We start from the raw sequence: 12391 nt of genomic DNA, 5'->3' as shown, positions 1-12391 counted from the left end.
CTCCATATCTCTCTCCCTCTCCTCAGGTCTCCCTATTCCCTGAGACACAACATTGAAATTAGACCAATTAGTGACCCCATAATGGCCTCTTAAGTGTTTAAGTGAAAGGAAGATTTCACACGTTTACCACTTTAAATCAAAAGCTGGAAATGATTAAGCTTAGTGAGGAAGGCAGGTCGAAAGCGGAGATCAGCAGAAAACTAGGCCTCTTGAGCCAAAGAGTTAGCCAAGTTGTGAATGCAAAGGAAAGGTCCCTGAAGAAAATTAAAAGTGCTACTCTAGTGAACACATGAATGATAAGGAAGTGAAACAGCCTTATTGCTGATGTACAGAAAGTTTGAGGGTCTGATAGAAGACCAAACCAGCCCGACATTTCCTTAAGCCAGAGCCTAATCCAGAGCAAGGCACCGACTCTCTTCAATTCTGTGAAGGTTGAGAGAGGTGGGGAAGCTGCAGAAGAAAGTNATCCAGAGCAAGGCCCCGACTCTCTTCAATTCTGTGAAGGCTGAGAGAGGTGGGGAAGCTGCAGAAGAAAGGCTGGAAGCTGGCAGAGGTGGGTTCACGAGGTTTAAGGAAGGAAGCCGTCTCCATGACCTAAAAGTACGAGGTGAAGCAGCAAGTGCTGGTGGAGAAGCTGCAGCGAGTTCTCCAGAAGATCCAGCTCAGAGAATGAGGGTGGCTCCATGACGCAGCCGATGTTTCAGTGTAGACTGAACAGTCTCCTACTGGACGAAGATGCCATCTAGGCCTTTCATAGCTAGAGAGAAAGCAAAGCCTGGCTTCAAAGCCTCAAAGTTTAGTCTGACTCTCTTGTTAGGGGCTCATGCAAATTTAGTTCAAGCCAGTGCTCACTTACCGCTCCAAAATCCTAGGGTCCTTAAGAATTATGCTATACCGACTCTGCCTGAGCTCTATAAAGAGAACAACAAAGCTTGGAGGACAGCACAGCTGTTTATAGCATGGTTTACTGAATATGTTAAGCCCACTGTTGAGACCTACTGCTCCAAAAAAAAAAAAAAAAAAAGATTTCTTGCAAAATACTATTGCAACGCACGTGGTCCACCAAGAGCTCTGCCAGAAATGTACGAGGTTAATGTTATTTTCATGCTTGCTAACACAGCATCCATTGTACAGCCCATGGCATAAGGAGTCATTTCAATGTTCGAGTCTTATTATTCAAGAAATATATTTCATAAAGCTATAGCTGCCATGGATAGTGACTCCTCTGTGGACCTGGGCAAAGTTAATTGAAAACCTCTAGGAAGGATTCACCATTCTATATGCCATTAACAACATTCGTGATTCATGAGAAGAGCTCAAAATACCAACATTAACAGGAGTTGGGAAGAATTTGATTGCAACCCTCGTGTAGACTTTGAGGGTCCAAGACTTCAGGGGAGGAAGTACTGCAGATGCGGTGGGAACAGCAAGAGAACTAGAACCAGAAGTGGAGCCTGAAGAGGGGACTGGGCTGCTATGTCTCATGATCAAACTTGAACGGACAAGGGGTTGCTTCTTACGGATGAGCAAAGTGGTTTCTTGAGATGGAATCTACTCCTGGGGAAGATGCTGTGAACATTGTTGAAATGACAACAAAGGATTAGAATATCACATTAACTTAGTTGCTAAAGCAGTGACAGGTTTGAGAGGATTGACTCCAATTTTGAAAGAAGTTCTACTGTGGGTAAACTGCTATGAAACAGCATCGCATGCTACAGAGAAATCATTCATGAAGAGTCACGTGATGTAGCAAACCTCACTGTTGTCTTATTTTAAGAACTTGCCACAGCCACGCCAGCCTTCAGCAGCCCCACCCTGCTGAGTTAGCAGCCCCACCAACATCGAGGCAGGACCCTCCATCGGCAAAAAGATAACGACTCTCTGAAATCTCAGATGATGGTTAGCACTTTTTAGCAATAAAATACTCTTAAATTAAAATGTGTACTTTTTTAAAGATAAGATGCTATCGCCCAGTTAATAGACTATAGTAAAGTGTAAATATAACTTTTACATGCACTGAGAAACCAAAACATTCATTTGACGTGCTTTATTGTGGTGGTCCAGAGTTGAACCCACAATATCTGCAAGGTATGCCTGTATAGCCGTGAAATGAATTGCCCAGAGCTCAGAAATGGTGGAGCAGATTGCAACTCCATTCTGACTTTCCACCGTACCATGCTGCCTCTGTATTTCTACATGTAATTAGGAGGGTCCCCCCTCCCCCCACTTCTTCTGATCCCTTTCTGTTTTGTATGATTTTCTTCCTAGTGGCACAAGAGGACTAAACATCATTTGAAAAAAGAAATCACTCTGTTGATCTTTTGAGTAGAGTTAATACTCAAGGAGAGAGGGAGAAAGCCCTTCTCAATCCTTGTCCTCTGTTCGTAGCAACGGTGCAATCTGAGTTCTTGAATAGTCTCGTCCAGATTTCTGTGGACTAACACATTCTCATTAAAAACCACTTATCTGCATTCCTGTACTGAGGCTACTGCCCCTTTTGTGCATTTGTGATCGGGAGCTGCATTGGGGGTTTGTTTTCCTGTTTGCACCAGTTCCATTTCTTCAGCACACTTCTAGGGCATGGCAGCACTGTACGATGACCCTCCATGTATTACAGATGCACTCAAACCATGAGTGGTTTCCTTAAGGAAAAGTATCCTTGTTGACGTGAGATCGATAGTTCCACCTCCCAAAATACCTAGCTGTGGCCATGTCCATGTAATTAATACTGCTTTGAAAGAATAGTTGAGCAAGCATTTTTCCCAGTCAGTGATTAAACTTGAGAGACTGCATAGATCACCTGGGATGCAGGGTTTCTACTCAATATTATATCATAAAGGCTTATCCATATGGAAATATGTAGAGCTGGTTCATTCACTTTTACAACTGTGAATTGTTTCAGTGCATTGATTGATTTATAATTTAAAAAATCTATCCCTTCATTGGTGTACATTTAATTATTTTTTCCAGTTTCTTAAAAAAGAGTCATGTTTATTTGGCTGTTACAAACTGTTGCAGTGAATATTCTCATTCATGTCTACTTGTGAACATTTCCAAGAATTTTTCTAGAGTGCATGCTAAGAAATGGAATGGATGATTCACTGGGTGTTCCTCTTCTTTACCTTTGTTAGCTCTTTCCAAATTGTTCTTCAGTTTACATTCCTAGCAGCAGGAGGTGAGGAGACTTTCTTTTGACCACACATCTTCATCAGCCTTTGGTTTTATCAGATTTTTATTTATTTATTTTTGCCTACCTGATGGGTGTGAAATATTCCATTTTAGTTTTGAAGGTCTTCAAGTGTTTGATAATAGCTGACTTGGTAGCTCTGTGAAAATAGAGCTTGTTCTAAATGAAACAGATTGTGCATGAGAAGAATTTATTCAATGAGGTCCTGTTGACTGTGGTCAAGGAAACCAGTTGCTGCCAGTGCTTTGAGTGGTTGTATTAAAAAATAAAAATGTCACGGATATTTATATTTTAACAAGTTGTAAAAAGTTCTTTCCCTTTTCCTATGCTACTTACCTTTTTCTACTCAGCTTGGGTTATGAATTTGGTGCTAGCAATAAATAAATAAGTCAAGATTGGCATCCATCTGCATGAGGAAAGTAGTGGCTTAGAAATGGGAAGATGGGGGGCACCTGGGTGGTGCAGTCGGTTAAGCACGGGACTCTTGGCTTCAGCTCAGGTTGTGATCTCAGGGTCATGAGATCAGGTCCCATGTTGGGCTCCCCACTCAGCTCACAGTCTGCTTGAGATTCTCTCTCCCTCTGCCCCTCCTGCTTGTGCTCTCTCTCTCTCTCAAACAAACAAAAAAGTAAACGTGAAGACTGACTTTAAACAGTGTGCTGAACATCCTTGGCCATGCTTGCAGATGTTCTCAGGTGTTCGGGGTGGGGCAAGGGTAGGGTGGAGGAGTTGGCCCCTGCCCGCAGAGGCAGGCTGGAAGCTGGGTGGACAGGTGCCCTGTGAGGCTGGGCCGCACTCTGGGGAGCAGCCACAGGTCCCGGGCCTGATTAGTTAGTTGCCTCTTAATCCTTGTTTATTTTCCCTTTGTTATCTCTGAGCCTTTAATTAAGTCTTATTTCATCATTTTAGCCTTATTGCAGCCCTACTACAGGGAATGAAGGAAAGAGTCTGAAGTCTACTCGAGTCTGATTTGTGAAAGAGCAGAAGTGGCCCTGGAGACAAAGATGGAGGCAACAGCGACTCCAAGGGAAAGATGAATCTTGAGGGGACTGAAATCTGGTTATCAATCCAGTCTCTTGTTCCTAGGTAGATATTCTACCTCCATTCTGATCTCAGAAGGGTTGTAAAGGGAGACAGTTTCCCTCACAGGCTGCTAGGCAGGTGAATCTCGGCTGGCTCACTTGTGAAATAAGCCCCCTGTTCCTTAATTTCCAGGGAGTCGCCATGATGCCACAGAAAGAGCACGCTCTTTGAACCTGGCAAACTTGAGTTCACATCGTGCTGGGAAAGGTTTGTGAACTGGGGCAAATTACTTCAGCTCCCTGAGCCTCCAATTCCTCAGCTCTACAATGAGGGTAAGAGTGCACACCTTCAAGAATTACTATGAGGATGAAATAGCATCGCTTAGGTGAAAGCACCTTGTGTAATGTCTGGAACACAACAGACATGGAAGAAACATCCATTCCCTTCCTACCCCGCCGCCACCTCTCTGCCTCTAGGATCAGCTTTCCAGGCAACACCTAGACCCCTAAGCATCCTTGGAGGCAGGTCTGCTGGCCTTGCACCTTGCTTGAGCCTCCACACCTTCACAAAAGTTGACCTCTCCCAGGCCTTGTCTCTGCTATTGGGTAACAATTGACTTAAAATGATTAGCTCCATATCATACACTGTAGTGACAATTTCAGGTACCACAGCAGATTTATGGGGGAGACGCAGCATCTGGGGACAGTAGGAGTCTGGTGGTAATTAACACTAACCTCCAGATCATACCACTTACCTTCAGAGCAAGCCTTAGTGGTTCGGTTTGGAAGTAAATGGATTTTTCTCTGAAAGCCCCCGGGGAGCAATCATTGTCTTCACTGCCCTTAAGGTAACTGCCTGTCTTCAGTGCCGGAAGAGATTTAGGACCAACAGATGAGATTATGATTATCCATGACACTCTTTGGTCTGAAATTAAAATGCTTTCAATTGTGGGTGCCTGGCTTAGGTGGCTGCCTCTGGAAACTTTCATCTCTGTTAGCATTTCAAATTTGCCCCTGCAGCAGTGTTCTCCTCTGGGAGGAAGGCGGTCTCTGATAAGGAATCCAAACCAGGCCTGAGCTATAGGCTTACCCACCAACACTCAGCTGGCTAGAAACATCCTTCCATCCTTCCCTCCGGCACCAGAGCCCCTTCCTGACACTCTCAATGGAGAAACTGAAGATCAAACACGTTTAATCTCTGACCCCCACACTGGCCACCTAGCAGGAGTCTGTCTTTAGGGCAAGGGGGATCTGAAATAATTCATGTTGCCCTCACCACAGTGTTCCTTCTCTGCAGGAGGCTGTCGGCTGCTTGGGGCTATCAATCTGACATACTTCTGTAGTTCTACACAGAGACTAAAATACCATTTAAGTCTTATTCCAACAGTTCTTGAATCATGTGGGTATTACCAAGCATGAAATCATCATCTAAAAACACAATTTTAAAGAGCTGGTTCTTTGGGAAAAATAAGAAAGAACATTTCCCCCTGTTTACTCTGAGATTTGCTTTTTTCCTCAATAGTGTGGTTATTGTGTTTTTTTCTTAATCTTTAGAGATTAGGCTTCAATTTTTCACCTAGGCTCCAATTTGCCCATAAATCTCTTCATTTTGCTTAATTTAAATGTTTTGGCCAACTTCATGGTTTAATAATGAAAAATAAAATTGAAGCCTTAATGACTACTAAGGAGGGAATTTTCATTTCATCTGGAATTAAAAGAGCTGTTAAAGAGGCGGGCACCCTGTCAGACAAGCTGCCACAGCCTTCACTGGAGCGTGCCAAATGTGGCTTGATATTATACACGTCTTTATACCCAGGGCAATCCTCCAATACGATTTCTTGAAAATCCTTCAGATCCAGCCCTACTTACATCCACCTGATTGCTATGCCCCTATTGATTAAGCTGGGAACTATTCATTGAATTCAGGCCATCTGAGAAGCCCCCTAGGTCCCTGGGGCGCCCCTCACACGCTGCCCATCAGAGCTAAGGCAAGTTACCCAGCTCCAGAAAGCTCCGGCACAGGCTGTATAATGGGGGCCCTGAGACCACGATGATCAGATAACCAGGCAGCAAGAGTACTGTTTCCTTAGCTCCACCCGAGCAGACAAAAGAGAGGGAGAACTATGAAGTTTTAAAACCCCTTTCACGTAGGTTGACCAGTGGAGAAAGGTATCCATGCATGGCTATGTAGCCTAGAATTCCCTCCCTGTTCCAGAGCTGAGAGGAAACAGTAGCTGGGTAATTCCCTTCGTGCAGAGAGAGGAGCTCCGGTTTCTTTTGCTTGTATAGAACACAGCAAGTCCTCTGAGACAGTCCGTGGAGAGGCTGCTTGGCATTGGGTAGAATCATGGGAACTGGTTGGAGGTAGATCAACCTATTTCTATCGGCGGCTTGTTGGATGGCTGGAAAAAGAGAACCGGATTCTTCTATCTTTGTTACCTCCTTCAGTATGTCCCACCCAAGCCACTTTCCTTACTACGTGTCACCTCTAAGAAGTATCCTACAAGGATCCCATCCTTCGTATGACATTTAGTCATGTATTGGCTTAGGTGAGAAAGATTTATACATTTGCCTTTTAACACAGATTGTAAACGTTCGAAGGACAAGAACCTGGTTTTATAGTTTGTGTTCATTCATTGACTGATAAAACAAACCAGTGACGAAGGCACTCATTATTCCAGCATCAACTACGGCTACGGGCACGGAGCAAGGCTTATTGTGTGCTACTCCAGGGACCCCAGGGAAGTGTGGTGCCTAATTTCTGCCTTCAAGTAGCTCCCCATTTTGTCGGACAAGCTCGGTGTGTATGGGGGAAAAGATAATGCAGTAGCACACAATAAGATCACAATGATTCAAAAACATCTAAAAATCACTAGAAAACAAAATTTTAATACTGAGTTTCTTGAGGTACTGCCATTTGGGTTCCTTTGTTATTTTTCTTCTTTTTGGATTTTCCAAATTTTCTATAATGCATGTGTATTACTTTATTAATTATATATATATGGCTTATTTATATATATTTATATAAAATTATTATATATAAATATATAATAAATATATATAAGTGTATATATATAAATTTACATATTTTATATGTAAATATAAACCTTGAACCTTAAAGTATATGTTAAGAAAAAGAGCATTTTTTTTTTTAAAGATTTTATTTATTTGACAGAGATAGAGACAGCCAGCGAGAGAGGGAACACAAGCAGGGGGAGCGGGAGAGGAAGAAGCAGGCTCATAGCGGAGGAGCCTGATGTGGGGCTCGATCCCACAACGCCGGGATCACGCCCTGAGCCGAAGGCAGGCGCTTAACCGCTGTGCCACCCAGGCGCCCCAAGAAAAAGAGCATTTTTTGAAACTCATCAAAAGTGACTAGACTTCTCAGTATGGTAATCTGAGAAACTCATCAAAACTGACTAGACTTCTCAGTATGGTAATCAGTCTACCTGCTAGAGTTGTAATTTGTCGACCTTCAAACTGTGGCGATGTTTTACATTTTAAAAGCAAACCACCAAGGGGAAAGGTTTTGGTTTTCCCAGCATGTATGCGGAAACTGAAGCTGATTTTGATTACGTTGGTAAAGATCGATCCCATTTATTCTGAGCAAGTACCACCTTGATGGACTTATATTGAAATGGATTGCCCATGAACCAAGTTTTGGTAATTTTATTTTGAGCAGAAATCACTTTTTGAGGATAATGAGGAGAGAAGGGAGAAGGCAGATTGATTTTTCCAAAGCTGGCGTGGGAGTCGGGAGGCCGAATCCTTCTAACCTATAGAGAAGGCATGTAGGCTGGAGACGGCTGGAAGAAAATATTCCCTTGTACCTAGCGACTGGAACCAATGTTCCACCAGTCTATGAATGTTATCAACCTTCTCTCCCCCACTTGGTTCATGCCCAGTAAAATAAGGGAAATCATATTTTTGCCCTGTATAAATTATTAAGTTGTCTTATGCACAACTGCTTTAGATCAAGGGCATATTAACATATTCCTGCCACTCAGTGTCCTACCCGCAGCATTTTTATATACATTTGGTCTTAGTTGAACTTGTCTCATTCATTCATGCATTCCTCCGGGGGAACTCAGTATGTGCCAGGAATCCTACACTGAAAGAATAAAAGATGAAAAAGGCATTTTCTCTGCACTGTCAGTGCCTTACTCTGGTAGGTAGGGGTAAGAACAACATATGTATCAAGTACATGTAATTCAAGGACGGAAGGGCTAAGGGCCATTAAAAAAGCTTGGGGATGTTCAGGAGAGAGAGAGGTCATTTCCTCACTCCCTTGGGGATGGGGATCCTTGAAGACTTCACAGGGGGAGATGATAGGTGAGCTAGCTCTTCAATAGGTAGGCTTTGGCAATTCAGAGATGACTGGGAAGGGCATTCCAGAAGGCGAGCACTACCCAAGTGAAGACATAGGAGAAAAGCACGGAATAAACAGAATAAAGACAGAACAGGAAGTGGCATGGTTTGACTGTAGGGTGGATGGAAGGTAGGTGAGAAAAGTGCCAGGAAAAGTTTGAAAGATCAGCCTGGGCTGGATCAGGGAAGACCTTAAATCCTCTGGAAATAATGGCAGCCTCAGCAAGTCTGCGGCTTTATTTGGAACGAAACGTGCTAGCTAAATAAAAATGTTATTTCTTGAATTCTGTGCTTTATTGGCCAACCCAACCACTCAAATTTTAACAATTCCATTGTCTTGACCTTTCTGAAAATTGTTTTCTGCCTAAAATGGACATGGCTATTGATAAGTACAGAGTGTAAATGGAAGTCAGCCTCCGTGCTCTTGTTCTTACCGGCTGTGCTCAGTAACACCATTGGCTTTGCTTTTTGTCTGGTCACTTCTTAATGCTAAAGGAACTTAGCTTTGCAGCTGATGGAGGGAAAGAGGTTTTAAGAAGTCAGCTCAGGCATCTTAACACTCAACTGGGAATGGGGAAAAAAACACCTTTCACTTCATGCATCTACATATATGGTTGGCTTAGAAATAAATTACATCAAAGATCACTCAGTGGGAACTAAGCCAGAGGACTAAACCCACCAATATTATCTAGCGGCACGGAGAAAGGCTGAAGTGATAATGCAAAGTGTCTTCTCTCTTTTGAAATGGGCATAGGGGGCACCGACAGAACCTGCATTTCTGTGCTAAACCACTGTGCGTGTGCACACACACGCACGCACGCACACACACGCACGGTTCAGCCTACATAAGGGGAAAGGGAGGAAGCAAAGAAAAATAAATTCCTCTGTGCAGAACTGTTTTTCATATGATCCTCCTTAAGCTAGTTCTTCAAGTCCTGTCCCCACATTTGAACGCGTGGGCATGCACGGTCTCCTGGTAATGGTGCTGGATGCTGTTTACCTGCTTGTGACTTCTTTCCTTGACCTTCACATCTGACCAAGTTTTGGTGCTTTGAAAAGCTTTTCTATGCTCAGTTAGTGCTACAGGATTACAGATGATGTAGAAATGGAAGTTACATTCTGTTATCCTTAATGGAAAAGCTACCACAAACCTAATCAGGACAATCCAAGTAGAAGGCCCTTCAGGCAGACTCCGTGTGCTATGGATAATGGGATGGTTTAATGGACTGAAAAGGAAAATCATTCTCAATGTTCCTTACATCCCAAAAGGGGGGGGTTGGTTCTGTATTAATTTTTCACATTGGTTTTACACCTTCACTTCTGTATTCACACTCCTTCCCCCCCAATTTAAAAAATATTTGAGCTCATCATCCACTTCAGACCATGCCATTGCTTATTCCAGTTAGTCTTTCTGTATTCTGTAGGGCTAGGCTGTTTGTCTCTGCAGCTAATCCCGCTACTATCATTTAAAGCCCAGGCACGAGATAGAGGTACAAATCTCCAGTGTTGGCAGCCAACAGGAAGGAGCATAATAGGAGAGCCGGAATCCCACAAAAAGGAGCATGTGGATGAAGGCAAAACAATACAGACAAGCAGCTCTCTCTGATCTCAAGAGCACTCAACTCAACGTGAATGAACCATAGTGCATGCCAAGGGAGATGAAGCAGTCTTGTTTTATCCCTGGAAACTGTTTTTAACAACCCCAAGTCACAGTCCTGCTTCCCCCACTAAGCCCGTCTCGACCACCCGGACAGAGGCCTTAGCCCCTCTGAATTTCTACATGGTTTATATTCCAAGTCACACACTCCGGCACTTGGATATTTCATGCCTGCCTTCCACTGTTCTTCATAGGTGAGTTTTGTCTGCCCAGGCAGAGCACGGGTAATCTCTCCTACTTCTTCATTACACCCCACAGAATCTAGTATGGTGCTAGTATGAGTGCCAACAGGATGAGAGGTCCTTTGGTCCCTCTGACTTCTCTGGCATAGTCAAGAGAGAACATTAGGTTAGGCACAAGGAATAGGAAAGTGGGCGGGATCTTCCGGCTAATTTTCTCGCAGGAGGATCATTGCACTTACGTGTCTGGTCTCCATCTTCCATAATATGGACTCTACACAGTCTTACCTGTTAACTACGGTCAGGTGCCCAGACACAACCTCAGTCACGAGGCACTGATTCCCTGACACGCTTCAATACATTCCAGCCAGGGAAATATTTATACGCATGCCCTTAGCTAATATCTGGACAGATTATGGACTCCATTTCTTTATGCTCCTTCCTTCTTAGGGCCTCAAGTCTTTGCCATTTTCGACCAGAGAGGTTGTTATCCATTTTATTGTCTTTGTAGACTTCCTTCTTTCTCAACAGTGGTGCTATCTAATATTAGTACATTTTCATTCATTCTTCAGATTAAGGAGTATGGCATTAATAAAATTTGAACAGTGATGTCCTATCAAGAGTGACAGAACTTCTCTTGCCTGGTTGTCCTTAAATTACAACAGGTTTGTTGACCCCTTCAGTTCTAAAACTTGGGCACTTTTTTCCTCCTGAAGCCACACCAAGTTGTAAAATATATCTATATCTATCTTTATATATAGATATATAGATACGTCAGTGTAAAAAGATATTTATATTCATATTTATATAAAACACATATTTTAAGAAAATAAAGTAAAATATATATTTTTTCTCTGAGAAGAGCTTTTTGAAGGCATGACATCACCAATCTTTGAGGCACACTGTTGGATGACCGGGTTGACACCCCCTAGGGGCACTCTTTGGGTAATGGTGGGGACATGCCTATGGGGGAAACAGTCATCTTTCACAGAAAGCATGGGAATAACTCATAGCTCAAGGCAACTAAAGGTTTAATTTCTGTCTTGAGAGGGCCCCATAGGAAGCACCAGCCTTCAGCAAAATCTTTATGAAAGGATTCCTTCTCTGAATTTTCCAAACAGGCCTCTTTGTTATTACCCCAAGAGAGCGAACAACCAGTCAGGGAATTAAATCTCCCTTATCGTTTCCAGACTATTTTACCTTGCTGTGCACACCCTATTGGTGGGAGAGCCACAAATGGTGCTCTCGAGCTCCACTCCAAGCACCAGTCTGCTGTGTCTGAAATGCCCCAGCCCTCGCTGGCCTCATGTATTTGACTCCTACACCATGGGGAAGTCCCCTTTGGATTCCAAAAGAAAATTCAACTCCTTGGAATCCAAAACTAATAAACTTTCACAGAGTGGCCCCAGGTGGATCAGTTATCATGATATGTCAGTCTCACCTAACCAATAAGGTGGCCGGTTGGCAAGTTCCCAGGATGAATATTCTCATATGAGCATTGGATTAGAGGAAGCCAAAAGATTTTCGGCCATCTACAAGCTCAACTTACACCCCACCTGGGTTCTGGGGTAGAGATCTTGTGACGGTTGGGGCCCTGCAAGGCAATTAAAAGAAATAAAGCAAAGTATTATATTTTAATTGATGTAATCTTCAAGCTCCCAGTGGAATCTGGGGTGATATCTGACTAGAGTTACCCTGGGTATCAACAGATGGCTATTCTGTGAAAGTGCATTTAGGAAGACAAAACCCTAGGAATCCCGAACTTCATTACCATGTGTATCCGTTTGGGGGGGAGGGGGGTTGGCTCAGACTCCCAGGACTACAAATTGAAAGAAGCCACCTAGACTTTCCTGGGATCTGAACAAAGAGCTAAAGGGGGTGGGGAGTTGGACAGGGTGGAGAGAGAGACAGAGAGAAGGAGAGAGAGAGAGGAGGGTAGGTGGAGGGGAAGACACCAAGTGGGTTTATATTTTTATTT

General features: G+C 43.4%; 1 long non-coding RNA gene across 1 annotated transcript in view; it reads left to right on the top strand.

Annotated features, from left to right (window-relative positions):
- LOC105234471 overlaps positions 1 to 7164 on the top strand; it is a 32086-nt gene extending 24922 nt beyond the window's left edge. The window contains exons 3-4 of the long non-coding RNA XR_002141517.2: positions 4097 to 4273; positions 4403 to 7164. This is a non-coding gene — a long non-coding RNA (uncharacterized LOC105234471). The remainder of the gene's footprint in view (positions 1 to 4096; positions 4274 to 4402) is intronic.
- Positions 7165 to 12391: the final 5227 nt, after the last annotated feature.

Source organism: Ailuropoda melanoleuca, chromosome 8 (assembly GCF_002007445.2).
Source record: "Ailuropoda melanoleuca isolate Jingjing chromosome 8, ASM200744v2, whole genome shotgun sequence".
In the NCBI taxonomy this organism is placed as follows: domain Eukaryota; kingdom Metazoa; phylum Chordata; class Mammalia; order Carnivora; family Ursidae; genus Ailuropoda; species Ailuropoda melanoleuca.
This window is presented reverse-complemented; position numbering and strand designations above follow the sequence as displayed.